Source organism: Equus caballus, chromosome 21 (genome assembly GCF_041296265.1).
Source record: "Equus caballus isolate H_3958 breed thoroughbred chromosome 21, TB-T2T, whole genome shotgun sequence".
In the NCBI taxonomy this organism is placed as follows: Eukaryota; Metazoa; Chordata; class Mammalia; order Perissodactyla; family Equidae; genus Equus; species Equus caballus.
In genome coordinates this window covers 42,556,543-42,577,721 of record NC_091704.1, presented here as the reverse complement: position 1 = coordinate 42,577,721, position 21,179 = coordinate 42,556,543, and the positions used below count along the sequence as shown (strand labels likewise).

General features: G+C 42.2%; 1 long non-coding RNA gene across 4 annotated transcripts in view; it reads left to right on the top strand.

The window, feature by feature from the left end:
• LOC106782347 (uncharacterized) overlaps positions 1–21,179 on the top strand; it is a 95,540-nt gene that overhangs the window by 27,459 nt on the left and 46,902 nt on the right. The gene's annotated exons all lie outside the window — the stretch shown is intronic.

Genomic DNA, 21,179 nt, shown 5'->3' with positions numbered 1-21,179 from the left:
GTGATATGGTAAATGCAATGAAATGCCTCTGTGATATACTGGGAATTGGGGCCAACTCCACTTTGTAGCCATGAGTATTTTGTAGGCTTTACAATGTTGGGTTTCGATGGCCATATTTTGACACCTTCCTGTCCCTAACCTCCTGCCATCTGCCCCTGGAAATATCTGCTCATGAAAACCACATTATAATGAGGGACTTCTGTGTCAGATGGAATTATTCCATCAGCTTCAGGAGTGAGTCGTTTGTTCAAATGTTCTATTCAAGAGGGTCAAGCTGCTTGTCATTAAAAAACAAATGTTGAAGATTGTTATTGGTTCCTCTCTCCTTCCTCCCACATCTGCTCTGAGCCTTCTCACTGATGAGGTATCTCAGGCCATTCCCATAATGAATTAAGAATAGGACTTATAGAAGAAACTGACTTTTTAGTAGAAAACTTAAGACCAAAATACTAACGCGAGAAGAACTAAGAAATCCCTTCCTAGTTTGCATTGAAAACGTGTTTTCAATGCAGGGAGATGCCCAATCAGAAAGGAAATATTAGGGAGGGATTATTTTCATCAGCAGAGTTCCTTGGCTTTGGAAGTTCCAGCTTAATTAGGGCGATCACATACTAGTAAGTCAATATACTTCAAATGCCAATAAATTCGGCTTAACGAGGAGAGCAAGACTGCTTTCATTAGGGGATTGAATAAAAGTGAAAGGAGTGCTTTGAATTATGGATCTTTAGAGACACATCAACATTTGAAAAGAATTAAGATTTGATGATTTTCTGTGGAATAATTTGTCACCTCACTCCAGATTAGTTTTTTTACAATAAGTACTGGCTCTTGAGAATATCTCCCATAAATAAAGTTTATTGTCATTACCTCATGCATCTCACATTGTCCTTTGTCACACCCCCACCGGGTTCACAGTGATCATGCAGACCAAGCCTGTGGTCCTTGTCCATTTCCTTGCACCAGTCCTTCAAGGCTCTCTGAGCAATATAGGCCAGTTGGACTTTTGCTTTCTTTTCCCAGAGGACAGTTCAGCCTCAGCGTCTTAATCTAAAGGGGTCAATAATACAGAGTGTCTGATGTGGATAAGAGGAGGAGGTATTTTGGGTTGTGGAGAACATTTGATGTAACTCTGATGCTCAGGCCACACAGCCCCAAAAGGAAAGGCCTCCTGGGTGATGGGAAAACTTTTCTTTCTTTGATATGGATTTTGAAGTGATCTAATCTTGTTACTTTTTTATGAGGAAGCTCTCTACACAGCAACTAATGACTTTTTTAAGCAGTTAATACTTTACTGTATAATCTTTGGGAAATGTTTTATGCGTAGCTTGTCACGAACTGTTCAATAGGCTGCTTATACATCTTGCCAAATGACTGTCCAGAGGAGCATGCCAATATACAGTCTTCCCTGCTGTACAGGAGCACCTTGATTATTGCAATTAAAAAAGTCAATACGTTGGGAAATAATATGTCATTGTTATTTTTATTAGAATTTATACAACTCTAATGAGGCTGATTATAATTTTGCATGTCGAGTTTTTTTATTGACTTTATTTTTTTAGAGCAGTTTTAGATTTACAACAAAATCGAGGGTAGGATACAGAAATTTCGCATATACCCCCTCTCCCAACACATGCTTAGACTCCCCCATTATCAACATCCCCCACCAGAGTGGTATATTTGTTACAACTGGTGGACCTACGTTGATACAGCATCAATGCTCAAAATCCATACTTTCCATTACTATTCACCCTTAGTGTCGTACCTTCTATAGATTTGGACAAATGTGTAACAATACATTATCCATCATTAGTGTATCATACAAAGTATCTTCTCTGCCCTAAAAATCCTCTATGCTGGCCTATTCATCTGTCCCTCCCCATCTCAGCCCCTGACAACCACTATTCCTTTATGATTTTTTTCTCAAAGTGGAAAAGGGAGCAACAAATTTTAGTTCTAACGAAAGGTCCTATTGACCTTCATAAGCCCTAGGAATGAGGGGGGCAAAATTGGGAGAAAATAGAGCAAAGAATTTGATCTATAGCATTTGCCCTTGAGCTGACCTTGAACCTTCCAGACCTTCACCCTGCACTCTTGCAACATTGCCCACACTACAAGACTAGCACCAAGAGAGGTCAAGACATGAGTAGTACTGGTCTTTCAAAACAGCAGATTCCAAATAGCTGTCTTTCTAGACTATTCCTTCTGAAGTTTTGTTTGTGCCAACTACTTGTCTCTGTCATATGATCCTTCCTGGCTCTGTAACACAGATGTGAAAAGTGAAGAGAGCATGCCATTGAATTTTGTTTCTGAAAGTGGAAAAATATACAATTAACTTTGGAACTTTTAAAGCGTTAATATTATTCCCCATATGTATCCATACCCATATGTAGAAATAAATCTAGAGGGTGTTGTATACATGTACATTACTTTTTGGTATAAAATGGTTAAGCCTGATGGGCTGTTTCAGGCTGGGTTTTGGGGCTTGGCTTGACACATGGGCCAGGATCCGGTCATTAGATTGTAGACTGAGCACCCTGATTTAGTCTGTTTATTGAAGGTGCTCAGGTGTTGGGGAAGCCACTCACTCCATCCACACTCATAAGCCTATTTTATTCATCAGAACAACTTACTGAACTGTGAGCCCCTTGGCGACAGGACTCATAGCTTATTTTGTATCCTCAGTGCTTAGCATAGTGCCAGGCATGTAAAAGCTTCTCTTTTAAAAAAGTATTTTAAGCTTTATTGAAGTATAAATGATGTAGAGTCAACTGCACATTTTTAAAGTTTTCCATTTGATGCGTTTTGATATATGTGAACACCCATGAAACCATCACCACAATCAAGATAATGAACGTATCCTACACCCGCAAAGTTTCCTTGTGTTCCTTTACAATCTTTCCCTCCTTCCTCCCCCCATACCCAGACAGCCGTGTTTCTGCTTTCTGTCACTATAGATTAGTTTGCATTTTCTAGAATTTTGTATAAGTGGAATCATACAACATGTAGTCTATTTTTTTTTTTGGTCTTGCTGTTTTCACTCAGCATAGTTATTTTGAGATTCATTGATGTAATTCCATATATTAATAATTTGTTACTTTTCATTGCTGAATAGTTTTCCATTGTATGAGTCATAATAGGTAATTAATAAATGTTTGTGGCATTACATTGACTTGACAATTAAGTTTTAGAACTATAATGGGGGGAAGAGTGGATAATGGGGTTACCACTCTATTTCCATTGAGTAGGTCCACTTAGGAAGTCAAAATAGAAATCAGGAGGTGAATTGGCATGGTAGTGACTTTTGTTGTCATCCAATATCTGTTCTTCTTTCACAGTAATAGACTACTTGATTTTGGGCTGAGCACAGAATTGTAGGGAATAAAGACTACATTTCCCAGCCTTCTGTGCAGCTAAGTGTGGCCATGTGACAAAGTTGTGGCCAATATAATATAAACAGAAGGGGTGTGTGAAACTTTAAAAATGTCTCCTTAAAGGAAGGGGGATTTCTTTCTCCTCTTCTTCCTCCTTCCTGTTGTCTGAAATGTCATAATGTCTGGAGCTCTAGCAGCCACTTTGGACCAGAAGGGACCTTGAGGATGGAAGCCCCTCATGGCAGAGCAAGAAGATAGAAGTCTGGATCCCTGAAATCACAGAGTGCTGTGCCAGCCCTGGATTACCTACCTCCAGATTTCACAACTGTGAGAGAGGAGTAAACTTTGATCTTGTTTAAGCTTTTTAAAAGCCTCTTTTGTGTTTTTCTGTTTCTTGAGGCCAAAACAATCCTGACTAATACAATTAGTAAGGACAGAGTTAGAACAAGAGGGAGTTTGATGTTTCTGAAAGGTCGTTTACATCATGCTAATGTGTCCATCTTCACTCTAAGGATGTTTCTGAATAGAAACCTGGCATCAGCTGTTGGAATCTCTTTTGGTGAGTTTTGGAAAAACACTAACAAATCATTGTTAACAATTCTCCTTTTCCCAACTATGCTATTTGCTTCCGTCTATTTGTATCCATCACTAACATTTTTGACTTCTCAAAATTATAGCTTATTTTACATTTATTTACTTTTAACTTGGTGGCTTTCTGGTGGGATATGGGGTTAGCCTAATCTCATTAAATTTTTTTACAAATCATAGTTATGGTGGCTTATTTGGAAATGCTTTCTGTAGAAGTCTAGTCTCATTTATCATGTATGAATTCTTGTTATGTTTAATTCTTAGTGATGGTTTGGCTTGTGATTCTCTTTTCTTTTTATTAGAAATATTTCAAACATACAGAAAAGAACGTATGTCCAGATGTCATTTACCTGGCAAACACGACACTGTAGAACAGTAGCTGTCAGCTTTATTGATTGATTTAGCAGTGGAACCCTTTTTTCAAATGGCATTGTTTGGGGCAAACCCCATGGCCGAGTGATTAAGTTCTCGTGATCTGCTACGGCAGCCCAGGGTTTTCACTGGTTTGGATCCTGGGTGCAGACATGGCACCACTCATCAGGCCGTTGAGGTGGCGTCCCACATGCCACAACTAGAAGGACCCAAAACTAAAATATGCAACTATGTACTAGGGGGATTTAGGGAGAAAAAGCAGAAAGAAAAAAAAAAAGAAAGAAAAAAAGAAAAAAGAAGATTGGCAACAGTTGTTAGCTCAGGTGCCAATCTTAAAAAAAAAAAAAAGGCACTATTTGCAGAACCCCATTATATAAAACATATATTGGAGCTTCTCTGGTTAAAGTGGAAGTGGAGAGCTTGGAGCCTGACTGGATAATCCTTCTGCCTGCCCATCCCCGCCTCTCACCATGGAGGTCACTGAGATGCGCTCCCAAAGCATGAAGACCCTGTGAATGTAGCCAAAACCCACAGATTTAGAAGATGTTCAAGATCTAGAAAGCAAGCTAAACCCTATTCTCTGATCAACCAAAATAGATATCACAATGCCCAGATGTTCAAGCCCATACATTTAGTTCATAAGGGAGCCTGTAAGACTCTCATTCAAATCTCTGAACTCTTATTCTAGCCACAGTTCTAGCAAGCTTTGTAATCTGGTTTCCCAGTCACAGAGGAATAGAACAACAGCTCAGGGGGCAAGATGGTCAGACACAGCCAGACATGACTGCTGGCAGATAGACCAATGGGGAGGAGGCAAGGATGTTGAAAAAAGACAAACGCAAGGCATCAAAAACCACCTCCTGAGGTCATTTAGGGTAAATGTAGTCTTCCCACTGTATTCCAGTGGGTCAAGAAGGCATGACTTTATATATTTATATATGCATGTCTGTGTATTTGTATATACTTAGTGGGAGTGGGTGCATAGTAGTATATAGTATGCACATATATGTGTGTATATGTATATGGGTGTGTGTGTATATGTATATACATATATATATATATATGCAGTATTTTGCTGACTGTTTATGATGACCCTGAGAGGAAAAGCCACACTTATCTTTTATATTTTACATTTTGTTTTATAGTAATAACAATAATACTTATTGGAATGATTATTCTGTTCTCAGCTACTGTTCCAAGTGTTTTATGTAGTTAACTTATTTAACTCTCACCGTTACTTTATGAACTAGGGACTATCCCCAGAGACACAGAGAAGTTAAATGCCTTGCCCAATGTCACACAGTGAGCATGGGGTAGAGCTGGGATTCAAAGCCAGGCATCCTGACTCTAGGCCCAGGCTCTTAACATAGACCATATCTGAGGAGAATTCCCAATATTTAAACAATAAAGCGCAAACATCTTGTAACCAGCAAGTTTTTCAGTTGTCTGGAAAACTCACTTATTCAATAAGTGGAAAACTCACTTGTCTTCCAATAATCCTGGGTAAATGAAAGAACAAATTGAATTGAGACTGGAACCTAGGTCCCCTAATGTCATATCTAAAGAGCTTTCCCCTCTGCCATATGGCTCCTCAGGAAGGCCTCCGAAAGGCAGACTGACTTGAGTGGGTCTGAGTAACCAGGAAATATTCCACAGTTGGACTTGGCAATGGAAGTGAAACATGTGGACGCAAATTGCCTCCAAGATGGTTGTGTTTTTGTCTGTAGTGTCATGTTCCTAGTGGCTCAAGGGGTATTTTGGAGTTAACTTAAAGGCTACTGTATTTTTTAGAGGCATTTTCTTTCTGGTCTATGTTTATATATTGTGGTGAAAGAGTCAGAAGGCTTCAAGCTTCAAACGTGAATCCTCTTTCAAGTTATGAAAGTGCCAGGATGTGGGGTGCAGTTCAGCCTGTGTTGCCTCAGGCCCTGGGATTGGCCTGGCTTCATGTCCAACCTTGGTTACTGTTTTTTGTACTCTGGGATGCAGAAAGTGCCTTGACTTTTCCTGTTACTTACACCTGTATGTGCAGACTCATTTCCACCTTTGTGAAATGAAACGTGATTTCAAGGGAAACTGCTGATTCTAAAAGGTCCACACATTCTGAAGGAAACCCAGGAGCACATTTCTCGTAGGGCTGGTATCTTAGTCAGTTTGGGCGGCTGTAACAAGATACCATAGACCAGGTGGCTTAAACAACAAACATTTATTTCTCATGGTTCTGGAGGCTGGAAGTTCGCGATCAGGGTGCCAGCGTGGTTGGGTTCTGGTGAGGGCTCTCTTCCTGGTTTACAGGCAGCCACCTTCTTGCTGTATCCTCACATGGCAGAAAGAGAGATCGTTTCTTTCATATTTCTTTTATGAGGGCACTGATAAAAAAGCCATGATTGGTTCCACCTTCATGACCTGATGAGGGCTCCACCTTCATGACCTATTTATCTCTCAAAGATGCCCCACCTCCAAATACCATCACCCTGGGGATTAGGGCTTCAATATATGAATTTTGAAGGGACACAAACATTGACTACATAGCAGCTGGAGTGTTAATTTATTATACATTGCCCCCCTCAGTGTTATTTTCGTGGTTTCTTTAAGTGGATGGGTCATATGTAATGTATGACACACACATACACCTGGTCCATCAACCAGGCTTTAAGACAATTTATTTTCTTTTTTTAAGGGGATAAGTAAGTCTAACTAAAGCAAATCAAAATGCTCAGCACATTTGCTGAACCCTTGGCAAAACCAAATTCTTGGTAATTGAAACAATATCACACCATATTATTTCAAGCCAATCCTACTTAATCCCCCCTTCCCCATACTTGCCTGCCTGGTGAACTACTACCGATCTTACAAATCCCAGTTTCCATGTGACCTCTTTTGTGCTGCTTCTGAACATTGAATATACCAGTATTATAGAACTTATCTCCTGGAGTAGTAATTATTTGTTGCATATCTACCGTCCTTGTTAGGGTGTGAGTTTCATGAAAGTAGGATTCACGACTCATGTATCGCCATACCGTTGTACATAGAAGGTGTAGTGTTCAGAATTCTAAGATGGCCCCCAAGATTCCCACCCCGCTGGTATACATACAATATATAATCCTTTCTCCTTGAGTGTGGACAGGATGTGTGAATATGATGGATGTCACTCCCCTGATTAGGTTACATTATATGGCTACGGTAAGGGGTTTTGCAGATGTGATTAAGTTCCCAAATCAGCTGATTTTGAATTAACCAAAAAGGTGATTATACTGGGTGGGCTTGTCTTAATTAGGCAAAAGCCCTTTAAAGTGGTCTGGACCATTCCCAAAGGAAAAAGATTTCCCTACTGGCTTTGAAGAAGTAAGCAGCTGTCTTTTAAGAACATGGGCCCACATGGCAAGGGCATGAGGGTGGCTCTAGAAGGTGAGAGCACTTCATGGCCAATAGCTATCAAGAAAATGGGTAGCTCAGCCCTACAGCCACAAGGAAGTGAATTCTTCCAGCAGCTTGAATGAGCTGGGAAGTGGTATTTTCCCCAGTCAAACCTCCGGATGGGGATGTAGCCCGGCTGACACCTTAATTGCAACCTTATGGGAGCCTGAGCCGAGACTGAACTTAGCCATGCCCAGACTCCTGACCTGTGGAAACTATGAGATAGCAAATGCATGTTGTTTTAGGCCACTAAAGTTGTGGTAATTTGTTATGCAATAATAGAAAAGTAATACAGTAGGCATTTCTTAAATGTTTGTCAAATTTAATTTAATCAGGGAAATAGAATACTTCAAGTGAATTTTACTAAAGTTTTGGCCAATTAAAAAAATGTAGACATCCTAAAGAATCGCTGTCTTCCTTTGAATCTTCTACCCATTCAGTCAACTTCACACACTGCCAGGTTTCCATAAATACCAGCTTCTGATTGTCTGGAAATAGGAAGTGATATTCTCTCCAGCCATCATTCAGCATTCTTGGGAGATAGAATGGATAAAAATTGATGTTGAAATGAGACCACCATCATTTTGCAGTCTGCTCACTATGTACAGAGCTCAGGATGATTAGAAAATGTAAAACACATGTGAGTCGCTCAAAGCTCTTTAGTTAAATCACATTTACATAGATCAGTTTTCCCAAAGGACCTAAGTTAGCTGAACTTAAGCAATTAAAAAAACCCCCAAAACCCAAAACTAGAACCTTTTGCTAAAGCCAGAAAATATGGGTGAGTTAAACCATGTCAGATATAATGGTTTGTTTTGAGACATATTTTTGTTGTCTGCATGTGTGAGTGTTTTTTTAAGGCAGATAGAAAAGCAGAACTTCCAAGATCTTTAGCTGCTGAGATAGAAACCCAGTATATGGGGTTCAGTTGCACCAAAGCAGTTGATACCATCAGGATCACTGATGACCCGGGTCAGGGATGTGCTGCTGGCTCTCCATTGCATTCCAGAGCCATCTTAGGGGCCATGGGAACAGAGGAACTGTGAATGCGGCTGAAAACAAAATTGGACCCAACCTTGGTCTTGGTGTTCCACCAAGAGCAAGTTTCTAGGACCTTGACATCTCACCGTAAGGGGAACTCTCCTTGCTGTTCTGCCATGTGGAGAATAAAAACAAACATTTTGATCCTGGAGCCTCTTCTCTCCCACCGCCAACATTTCAATTTCATTTGCCCTTAGCCAAATGTAGCTTCCTGTTTCTAAGAGAAGAGGCCGAAAGAGCCCTTTGAAGGCCTCACAGACAGTCTCAGAAGGCTTCATGGGCAGCAAACAACTCTTAGCAAACAACAATTTGATGAGTTAAGTGTAAACGGATCAGAGACATATGGATTACATTTTTGGGGAAATACACATGGGCTTACAATGTAAAGCGGGGCAGTGGTGGGGGTTGGGGGTGGAGAAGGGAATGCTTGGAAAAATGTGGTTTGGGTCTTGCCAATTGCAAAATGTTTCAAACAAATAACTTGAGATGTTTTGCCCAACCTAGAGCATGGCTGGATTCACCCTTTCCTTCTATTTATGTGTCATTTTCAGATTTGGCATACGTGCCAATGCTGATTTGGGTCTTGGGTAGGTTTTAAAAAATGCAGTTGTTTGGAGAGATCATTGCATGTGATTTTGTGTAGCCTCTGAGTGTGAAGGGTGGGGTGGCGTTGGAGAAGAGCTGGGCATTTAGAAACATCTCTCAGCCTCTGGACCAAACATTTCTAAGCCCCTCTGGTATACTCCACAGTGGAGTTTCCAAATCCAGGTGGTGCTAGTGGGGAGATGTGGTAGCTTGAGAGAGTTACTTGATAACCTCAGTTTCCCCAACTGTAAAATGGGGATAATCTTACCTACCCTGGGGCCCATGGGGATTGAGATGCTGTAAGGTATAGAGTTAGGAGTGTGGACTCTGGAGGTGTATTCTTGGGATATCATCCCAGCTCTGACAGTGTGTGAACTTGGGCAAGTTCTATAGCCTCTCTGTGCCTCAGTCTCTTCATCTGCATATTGGAGGAAAATGTTAGCATCCACCACATAGGATTATTTTGAGAATTAAAAGCGTTTTTACGTATAAAGAACTTAGCACAGTGCCTGGCACATCATAAGTATTTGGCAAATACTAACAATTGCTATTGTGGTTTATAACTTTTCTTGTTCCATTAAGCCTTTGGATATTGTAGAAAATGAGGCAACTTCACCTCGAGGCTGGGGACAAGGGCAGCACATTACTCCAATTGCAGGGGTCCCCTCCAACTTACTTCCTTTTCCTACTGCTTCTGCTTATAGATTAATTCTATACTTCTTTCACCTCCAAATAAAAAGTAGGTAGATTCCTCAGTCTAAAATTGGACTCATCTTTTTCTCCATTTTTGGAAGGATCCTTTTCTCTCATATACTTTACCACCATCCAACACTCAGAGTCACTTGGTTCAAGAGCCCAACTAAATCATACTAGAGTGTGAGAGAATTCTAGGGGCTCAAGCAGAAGAAAATCATGAGGCCTGAGTAGTGTTGGCTTAACGCATTGCTTCTCAATCTGTCTTGCATGTTAGGATGAACTGGGGAGCATTAAAAAGATAATAGAGGTTTTGAGAGTGGAGCTTGGGCATTAGTAAGTTTTAAAATTCTCTAGATGCTTCTAAAGTGCAGGCAGGTCTGAGAATCACTCTGGCTAAAGCATAGAGTAGGCATTGCAGGTGCTCCCCATGGTCATTTCTGACCCTCGTCCCTTTTAACTTATTGGTCCTTCCTTTGGAGGCCAGGTGGGGTTTCTGTCCTCCACACAGCGGGCAAGCTTTCCTCTGGGGCTCTGCCCTCGAGGTCTGCAGAAGCAAAGTCACTTCCTCTCTGAACCCCAGGCTGGCTATGGGTCAGAGCTGCTACCCAGGTGGTTGGCACCCTCTCACCCCAGCTCTGTTCTGATGGACTTGTCTGAATCCAAGCCTTCTTTCCTGTCTAACTCCTTCTAGCTGTTGTTTCTCCTCTCCTCCTCTCTTGATCAGCACAGTTTTGCTTTGCTCTGTCAAGCATAGTTTCAGAGGCTGTGGAGTGTAGTGAAGGAAGAGGGGATTTGGAATTGGACCTGAGTTTAAATCTCTCCTTGGCTACTGACAAGTTACTTAATCCGTCTGGGCCTCAGTTCCTCACTTGCAAAATAGGAATAATCTTACCTAGATAATTCTTTTGCTGTGAAAATTAAGGGAGATAAAATAGGGGTGATGGTCATGGTGGTAGTGATGGCAGGGTGACAGCAGTGGTGATAATGGTGGTGGTGGTGATAGTGATTGTGGTGGTGGTTGTTTTTGGAATGGAGATGGCGGTTTGGTAGTGGTAGTGGTGGTGGTTGACCATGAGAGTAGCGATGGTGATGGTGGTAGTGGTGATGCTCACTTGGTGGTGGTAGAGGGGTGGTGACCATGGTGGTGATGAGGGTTTGGTGGTGATAGAAGTTAATCAAGAACGTGGAAGCCTAGAGGAAGGATCAATGTTCTGTTCAGAGGAACCACGTGGGAAGCCAAGAGAGAAGGGTCGTTGTTTGCATTTGCTGAGGCAATAGGAATAGCTGGTTGTATCAGTAAGTATTTGGTCAGGAAAGCAGAGCTACTCTGAGTCACATGGAAGAAGGGATTTATTATAGAAATTAGACTTACCCAATGTGAAAACTAGTGGAAAAGTCTATGCAAGGTTGTTGCCTCTGTATCTAGTGTTGGCCCTAAAGTTTCTACAGGTCAGCAGGGCCTGTGCTTTGGATGGAAAGTTGCATGAGAAGTGGTAGAGAGTAAAAACAAACTGGAACCTGCATCTGACTCTCACCACCTCCAATCCTGATAACACAGATGATATGCAAGAAAAGTGGGTGCCCATCATCACAGAGCTGCACATGCACCTGACTCAGGAGGAGATCCAATGGGAAGTGGAGATGCTGCAGGCCCAGCTAATGCCCATATCACCAAGGTGGACCTGCAAGTCTGAGACAATGTATGTGAGCTGCCATTGTGCCTGGTGCCCTAATCCAATCTTCTGAGCATGATGGCCACTGCTTCATTCCACCTTCCAAATCTCATGCAGATTTCTCTTGTTGCCAGCCTTAATCCAGAACTATACAGGGAAGGAACTCTTGGAAATATAGTCCTTGCTCAGTTCTTATGACACAGCACAAGAACACCACAATGGGGGGCCTCATGTAGATTAGACAGATTAAAAGCTTCAGCAAGCCAGAGTGGCCTGTGCACTATACTCACCTCTAAAATTTCAAGCTTGGAGAGGCAAGGATAACTAGAGCTGGGCTGAGGGGCATGCCAAAGACTGGACAAGGGAGCCCGTTGCACTCTCAGGTCAAGGAATAGCCTGGTCATTTCATCTCATGCCCGGATGCTGTGTTTGGCATCCCCTCTACCCCCTAACCACTGAGGGGGTCCATCTCTTGTACCAATCCTCGACTTTGCAGTCACGGGCTGGGTGAGGCTGAAAATACCTGGCCCTCTTTGGGATTCTAGTGTGCCTCTAGCTTCAGCCTGGTGTCTCTTTAAATGGCTGTTTTTCTTGGCATTGATGCTACTCTCTGTTTCTGATATCTATTCCTGCTAAATCTGCTAGCTGGACCTGTAGGTCTCTTTGATGGCCAACATCCTCAGACCATGGATGCTCCCTCTAGAGCCTCTAGTGTTCAGGGGCTGCAGCCTTGGGAAAGCTTCTACCCTCTTCCTAATACTCTGGCTTTGGAAGGCTTCATTTATCAACAAACAGAATTATGATCTTATTTTTATTCTTTGAAATTTGAAAATTTTCTTCATCAAATTGAGCATTTAGAATTTAGCTCAACTATGTTCTCTCCCATTTTGGCTGTCACTGCTCTGACTGCATCAAATCTTGGATGGGTGATGGGAATGGAAGTAGTTGGTTCTGAACTTTGTACTGTGAAACGAGTAGTTTGAGATTCAGTGCTCTCCACTCCCTCTTTTTCCTTATTTACTATGTTACCTGGTTTGCGAACATTTTCTCCAGCTGCAAACAATTTACACAAATTGTAAACTATGTAACTGTTGTAATCTCTGGAACTATGACCAGAGACTGGAAAATGACCAGTTGTCATCGGATGTGAAAACTCATAGAAAGGGTCCTCTCACTTGTGGCCTTGTACCTGATACTTCTCAGATGGTGGACAAGTTATTCTAATTATTTGCACCTCAGTTTCTTATCTGTAAAATAAGTGGATCGCCTTGCATTTCATTCTGTGTTCTTTGAAGCCCCAGGGTTGCCAGAGGACTCACTGAGAATTTGGGGATGGGAAGAACATGGGGTCTAGGTTCCCCTCATCCCTTGTTCAACTAGCAAAGAGCCACTTATTTCTATTTTATATTTGGTTTCTGTGATAGATTGGATTATTCGTTGGCAAATAATCACTCTCTTCCCTCTCTCCCTTGGAGTAGATCACACTCTCTTGTCCTACTGACTTTGGGCTTGACCATGTAACTTTGACCAATGGAACGTGAGAGGATGTAAATGAGTAGAGATTTTAAACGTACTTGCATGTTTTGGCTTGTCTCATGTGCTCTTCCATTTACCATGAAAACGTGCCCACAGGGAGCCACTGGTCCAGGAAGAATGAGAGATGCGTGGAGCAGACCTAAACCTAACCCATAGCCTGAAGCAGAACTTCCCCAGCTGAGTCCTGCCTAGACCAGCTTATCATCAGCCTGCGGATCTATAAGCAAGAGATTAAGTGTTGTTAAAAAACCTTCTATTTGGGGGTGGTTTGTTCCACAGCATTACTTCAGCCATAGCTAATACAGTTTACAAATAAGTTTTAATCAATAATTAGATCCTTTGGTTTTGAAAAAGTTTGAAGCTTGAAAAGCACTGAGTTTGCTGATTTTTCAGCTCTTCCATGCAGCTCTAATATCCTGTGTTTCTTCCTCCTTGTGCATATAGGAGAGAGAAGGAGAAAGAAAGGGTTTTGGAAACAAGAAAAATCTTGTGGAAAGAAAGAAAAAAGAAACTATAGGTTTTTCTTTTTGAGAGAAGAGGGACTTGTTAGAAAGCAGGGGACATCCATCATTAAGGCATGTTTTATTTCTTCTTTGAATCCTCATGTAAACAGATTTCTCCACTGGTATTATTTGGCAGTTACATTATTTTGTCCATTTTTGTGTTCCATTTGCACAACCTCTGAAATTCCAGGAAGAAGGTGAAAGAATAACATTGCACATAGCCCTGGGTTGTGCTGTGTTTATTTCATGACCGACCATTCACTTGGGCTTAACCTCAAAGTGACCTTTCTGATTCCAGACAAGACAGCAAAGCTTTGCTAACAGATTCAAAATCGTACTCTTAAGGAACAGAAACAGATTACTTCCCCAACTGAAGATGTTTTCTATTCTCATTATTTGTGTCCATGGTCACAAATGAGGTGCCAGGGAGGTCATTTTTTAGGAATTCCTTGAGTACTTTAGTGCTGAAGTGCATGTGTAGATCCCTGAGGTTGTAAACAATTGGTACCCACACCCTCAACTCTGGATATATTAGTTGCAGAATGGAGGGAGGGAGGAAGGAGGGATAGGAATGCCTTCGATGATTTTCAAGCCTGATTTGCTTCAGCCCTTTGCAACAGGATTTCATTTTAATCTTAAGGTTTTGAGAACATCTCAAATATAAATATAAAACTATTGCCCAAAGCCGAAAATAGGGGATATTTGGATGCCATCTGTTCCAATGAATAGTTACAAAGCTATGATATCATGTTTGAAGGTAGGTAGCCTCTTCAAGGATGAACAACATTTTGCATCCGATCGTGGAAGGATGGTTCTGTTTCCCAGGAAGAGAGTCTTTGTAGGGTTTGTGAGGCCAGCATGAGGCAGGCTAGGAGGTGTCTAATGGCAGGGGCTGGGTTTGAGGCCATCTCTGCCATCAGCCTGTGCTCAGGTTGTGTCCTACACAGATGGCCATCTGAATTTGGGTATCAAGTGATTTGCCTGCTTGTTTTACTGGATTGAATGCCTTTGAGGACAACAGGAGCTGCTTAATATTTCAGAGCCAGAACTTGGCACTGCCTGTGCATAGAGAATTCTACTGTCATGCTCTGGGGGACCTGAGTCTATGGCCCACAGTGGCATGTAGGGAGAAAAGGGCTGTCTAGGAGATAATTTATTTTAGGTTGACTAATCAGTGTCTAGTAAATATGTGCCAATAGTTGTATTTATTGAGTGCCAGGAGATTTTATTTAAAAAGGTCTTTTCTGGTAACCTCTAAAGAGAAAGAAAGAATATATACCTACCCAGCTAATATAAAGAGAAGATGGAATTAAAAAAGACAAAATAAATCTAGATAAAGGAAGAAAAAAGAGAAAAGGAACACAGAACACTTTGGACAAATGGTAAGGTGGAATATTTAACTCCAAATGAGTCAACTATTACATTAAATGTTAATGAACTAAATTTTACAGTTGAAAGATAAAGGTTGTCAGACTGAAAAAGTAAAATCCAAGGATATACACCTTAAAATAAATTTACAGGAACCCTTCATCTGTGCCTATAAATGGCCATAGCCCTTTGCCAAAGCAACCTGGTGGTATATACCATTAGCTGTAAGCTTGTTCATACATTTACTCTTTTTGTTTTTGAGGAGGAGGATTAGCCCTGAGCTAACTGCTGCCAATCCTCCTCATTTTGCTGAGGAAGACTGGCCCTGAGCTAACATCCATGCCCATCTTCCTCTACTTTATATGTGGGACGCTTGCCTCAGCATGGCATACCAAGCAGTACCATGTCCATACCCAGGATCCGAACCGGTGAACCCCAGGCCAGCGAGAAGCGGAATGTGAGAACTTAACCACTGTGCCACCGGGCCGGCCCCAATGCTGTTTACTCCTATAAGTCATTGTAATAGACCAGACCTCAGAGCCTGTAGTGGGGATGGACCTTAGTTCAAATCCCATCACTGCCCTGTGCAAGCTGTGTGACTTTGGGCAAATGGCAATCTTTCACATTTTCATCTGCAAAAGGAAGATAATTAGTACTTTTCTCATAGGGATGTTGTGAGGAGTCAGTGATATTTTGAGTTTAAAGTGCTTATCACAGAGCCTGGCACATAGTAACTGCTTGACAAATGTTAGCTAATATAATCACTGCTGCTGCTGCAGTTTTTACAAAATTACCAGGATTATTACTGGGAATCTGTTTCAGGGAAATAAGCTAAAGAAAAATGTTGTAGGCATAAAGATATTTATTGCATCCTATGTATAGCAATAAGAAATTAGAAACAATCTAAATGTGTCACTCGTTTATTCATTCATTTATTCAATTCAACAAGTATTTATTGGGATTCACTTATGGGCCAGACACTGTTTCCCACTGTTTGGGATACATCAGTGAACAAGACAGACAGCGATCCCTGCTTTTGTGATGGAGAATGTATAGCTAAACTGTGGGGCAATAACTCAATGGAATGTTTCGCAGCTATTAAAACAAGGGCAATGAAGACATGGAAAGTTGTGTCTAGTACCATGTAAAATCAAAAAGCAGAAGAGGTAAACATAGATGCCTTAAAATATATGTGGGTGGGCAGAGACTAAAATGGAGCATTTGACAATGAACATGGCTGTAAGAGTGATGGGAGTGTGTTTATTGTTTTTTAATAATTTGCCAAATGGCTTTATGATATTATGAAAAAAAGTAATTGAGGAAAGTGAATTGGCACAAAGAAAAGCTTCTTATGGTTTAGGAGTCAAAGTGAGGCCTGGGGGCAGAAAAAGAAATTGCCTATGTAACAGGGAGGGAAAAATGGCCATTTCAAAACAGAAATGACTGTTGCAGCTTCCCTGGGTGCTGGGAGCAGTGGATGTCATGCCAGGGAAGGCGGTTCTTGTAAAGGAGACCTTATTAAGCAGATGAGTGAAAGAGGCCCTGAAGCCCCTGGAAAGGGAATAGTTCAGACTTAAACATGTCTATATAATAAAGTAACAGAAATTTTCCATTTTCTCTTGGCAGTTTGGAGGTGGAGGGAGAAACAGGGATTTGGAGGCTAGAAAACTGGAAGAAGATGAGCAAGGAAAGATCCAGCCTGAGAGGGTGAGAGTGGAGGGATGGAGTAGGAACTTTAAGAACACTGGTGACTAATATTCAATTTTAAGCTATTTTCTGTTCTGTTTTAATCAAAGTTCAGTAAAAGTATGATTATGCACAACAGTGATTCTCTGTTCATTCGGGGAATGAATTGGGGGAAGGGGTGACATCTGAGGAGGAGAGCAGACAAGTGCACACAGCAGACCATATGTACAGAAGACAAGATGGTGAGTGCAGACCAAGAAGACGCTGGAAGGGAGAACTTAACTGCGAAGTGTAGTCCCATGGGATGGGGGCTCAGGCCATTTTGTTTGGATATTAAAAGAAAGCTGGTGTGGTGCCATAGGACATGCAGAGTTCACATACACAGGGTGATCTGAAGGGTCCTGGCCAGGGGCTGCCTTTTCCGTATTGACACTTCCTGGAGCCTTGACTTGCTTCATTGCCACCGTTAGCAATGCAGTCGTTTGCAATGGACATTACTCTACCTAGGAGTCCTGCTATTTTTGGTGCAGCAAGGGCTAGGAGAAGTCCTGCCTTTCCATGAAGGCCTTAGGGAGAATGAGTTTGGCAGATCCTTTAGCCACTTAGGCAGGAAGTTGGACAGGTTTTGATGGGTTGGGGGTGGACGGAGAGAAGGGAACAACAAGTAGACATGAATAAGAGTGATTCCAGGGCACTGAGGCCGGGTGGTGGTAGTGGAAGGGGGAAGCAGCACGAAGTCTCCTAGGACAACTGGAGAATGGTGTCTAGACTCTGACACCTGCTCCCAGGGGAGCTTGTGACAATGGCCCTTTTAGGAATGGTGCCCGACTTAAAGATTTCTAGAACAGCAACCCTGTGTGACCTTAGTGTAGCAAGGTGATGGTGGGTGGGAGCTATCTGTCCCAGATACAGGCCATGGGGGTAGGGAGAGGGGAGTACATAGTCTGTAGAAAATTTAAAAACCATTATAAAACAAACTAATTTTTATTATCATCGCATACCAACAATTCCAAACACTGTGGTGATAAAGCACTCCTCCCTGCTGGGATAGCCAGATTGGCCATCCCTATCCCCTGGGCTGTGGCTTCTATGGGATGGAGAACAGCTGAGGTGGGGAATCCAGAAGGGGCATGTGTAGGAAAGAAGCCCAAATTCCTCCATCTGGTAAATAAGACGTTTCTCCTGACTGAACTTGAAAGACGTGAGCCTGGTCAAGGGTGGGACAAGAAAATCCTCAGAAGATGGCAGCTGAGTGGAGGTTAAGCAAACAGTGGTGCCAAACCAGTGGCAGCTTGGTAAACAGGTGGCTTGCATCCTCTTCAAACACTCAAGATTAGTGTCTTTTCAGGGAATCTGTGGCGGGGAGAGAGGACTAGTGCCTCTTTTGTGAAAGAGAGCGCTTGGTTGTGTCCCAGCCAGGTCACTTCCATGCTGGAACATGGAGGTTGCAACATCAGACAAATCACTCAACTTCGCCCAGCCTCAGTTTCCTCACTTATAAAGGTGCACTTTGCCGTGTTGTTATGAGGACTGTTACAAAGTATAAATAAGACAATGTAAAAGCACCTGGCATACCACAGGACAGCGAATCTTTCTGAAGAAGAGAATTGGGCTTCTCTCTAGCTTGGTGAATGGTTGGAGAATGCAATGTGAACATTCCTGCTGGCTCATGGGGGAGCCGTGGTTAGTTGGACATTTGGAGCTGCTGGGAGTTCAATGCCATGGGCAATCCACTCCCTAGCCCCTTTGAAATAAGATACGTAGCTGCTCTCTTCCGTGGGGCAGGATATTGCACAGCCCAGGGCATTGCTGGGTCTGGGTTCTTAGGGCCTCAGTGGTGGCTCTAGCAGGGAAGAAGACCAGAACAGCTTGGTGAGGCCTGGAAAAGACATACATCACCTGGACAGTGAGTCTGCAGGAGAACAGGCATCTTTCAGGCTGCTACTAGGCCCCTGGAATAGCACTGCCCAGGCCTCTCCACAGCTGGTCTGTTTTCCTGACATTAGCATCCAACCACAGCTGATGTCCTTCTACTGGGTGTCAGAAGCAAAAGACCTGAGCTCCAGTCCTGACTCTAGGCTGCTCTTTCATACCTGCCACTGTAGAGTGAACTCCCCATGGCAGGACGCTGCTGTCCCCAACACTGAAGTTAAATGAGAGCTGCTTGGGAAGGCAGCTCTGGAAAGGTAGAATCGCCAAGTGAGCCTCTCTTTGGCTTCCACCTCCTCTCCACCAACCCTCCAAAGACCCCAAAGCCCGTGGCCTCAGGCTGCTCAAAACCCCTCACTCTGGACCCTCACTCATCAGACCCTTCCCTGATGTGCTCCTGGGTAGGCGAGAGCTTACAACAGACCCTTGACAATCCAGAGGACTATACTCCAGACCTTTCTGGCTCCCCAAATTTGAGAATAAAGTAAGAATAAGAGAATGTACAAGTTATTCATTTTCCCTTAATTGGTATTTCCATTGAGAGTCAAATGTTTCTGTGCTTACCCTCACATTGCTCATCAACTACTGTTTACATTTCCAACTTTCCCTGAAGTTTCATCTTTCACTTGATGGCAATTTTTCACATAGAAACCAAGTATTTAAAATCACCTGCCAGAGTCACTTCGTACGTGCCTTCAGTGAACAGAGAACAATGGAGCTGAGTCCAACTGTGGTCTCTGGTCAGCTGGCTGGGCTCCTTTCGCCAGTTTCTCAGACACCCCAGACTCAAACTGGTATCTTAGCAAAGTTACACAGCGCTCCATTCCCTAGGACTTTAGGGTTGCTTCATATTGTTTGAATTGAAATGAAACGGGGATTGTGAAGTGGTTCCTCCCTCCCCTGTTTAACCACCTCTGTCCTCATTTCTTACTGCTGGGTGCTAGGAAGGCAATTGATTGCGTTAATGCAAGCTAATCCGCCTCAGAGTCTGCTTATTAATTCAAATGAATCTTAATTTGGTAAAGGATCAAATGTGAATGAAGTTTTTTAAAAGTTGTTACTTGGGGGGATTGTTTTTGTTCTACGCTTGTGTTCTTTGGATGCTGTTCAAGCTATTATTTTTTTTAAAAGAAGAACTACATTGGCAATTAGGAAGAGAATACAGACTGTACACTCGGAGTAAGAAATGAAGAGAATTATTTGACTGCAAACTGGAAGCATTCAGGAGCTTTTTAATTTATTATGTTCATTAATTAATACATAATAATGATTCATTATATTGATTTCTAAGAAGATGGAATATAAGTTTTTTTGTATCAAGTATGGTTCTAGGTACTGGAGAATACAAAGATGCTAGCAGGTCTTTCTCTTTAAATCTCTATGTCTTTCTACCTTCCTCACTGTTAATACAAATATATCATGCAGCTCATGCAGAGCCTTGAACAGGTGTCGGCTTAACTTTGCTTTAAATCAGTGGTTCTAAACAGGGGTGATTTTGCTAACCAGGGACATTTGGCAATGTCTGGAGAACCACACAAGGTGCTACGGCACCTCGTGGGTAGAGGCCAGGGATCCTGCAAAACATTTTTAAATGCACAGAACAGCCCCTTATCCCCATCCTAACAAAGAATTATCCACACCAACCTGTCAACGGTGCTGAGTTTGAGAACCCCTGCTCTAAACTATGGGTTCTCCCCCTTTGAGAGCTAATGCATAATGAGAAATGTTACCGATGTGAGTTCACTGAGATTGGGCCCCAAAGGTGGGAACATCTGAGATTCTGAAATCTGGCTTTTATGTAACTACAACACCAAATCTTGTAATACTACCCTATCTTTATAGATAGTACTCATGGTCATTTCCTGGAATTTTTAAAAGAGTGAAAAAAATCGACCCTGATTCTTCTACTGACTAGCTGTGTCACCTTGGGTAGGTCACTTAAACTCTCTGGACCTCTGTTTTCTCACATAAAATGCAGTGTGCAATTCACAATCTCTAAAGTACTGTTCAGTTTTCACGTTCTATGCCCATAAAAGCGAATGAAGCACTCAAAAGTGGCCCTTCTGTCTTCTGGGTGCTTATCATCCAAGCCCCCTGGTCTGCTGATCCTTCAAATCAGGGCAAAATTCCCTCTTCCTCCTTCCATTACCTGATCAATTTCTGGGCCCATTTTTATAAAAATGACACAATCATAAGGCCCTGGGGTTTCAAATAGCTCTTAGTAAGTTAGAACTAATAAATATTTTATAGTTAAACCTAAAATAGAAACCTGGCTCCTCCCTAGTATTAAACAGATTGAAAACGTCTCCACACTAGGAAGCGGTGGGAAAAACATATCTCCACAATTGAAGACATATGTGGACATGGCAGTTTGACCCTCCTGATATATCAAAGAGACAGACTCCTAAAGTGTA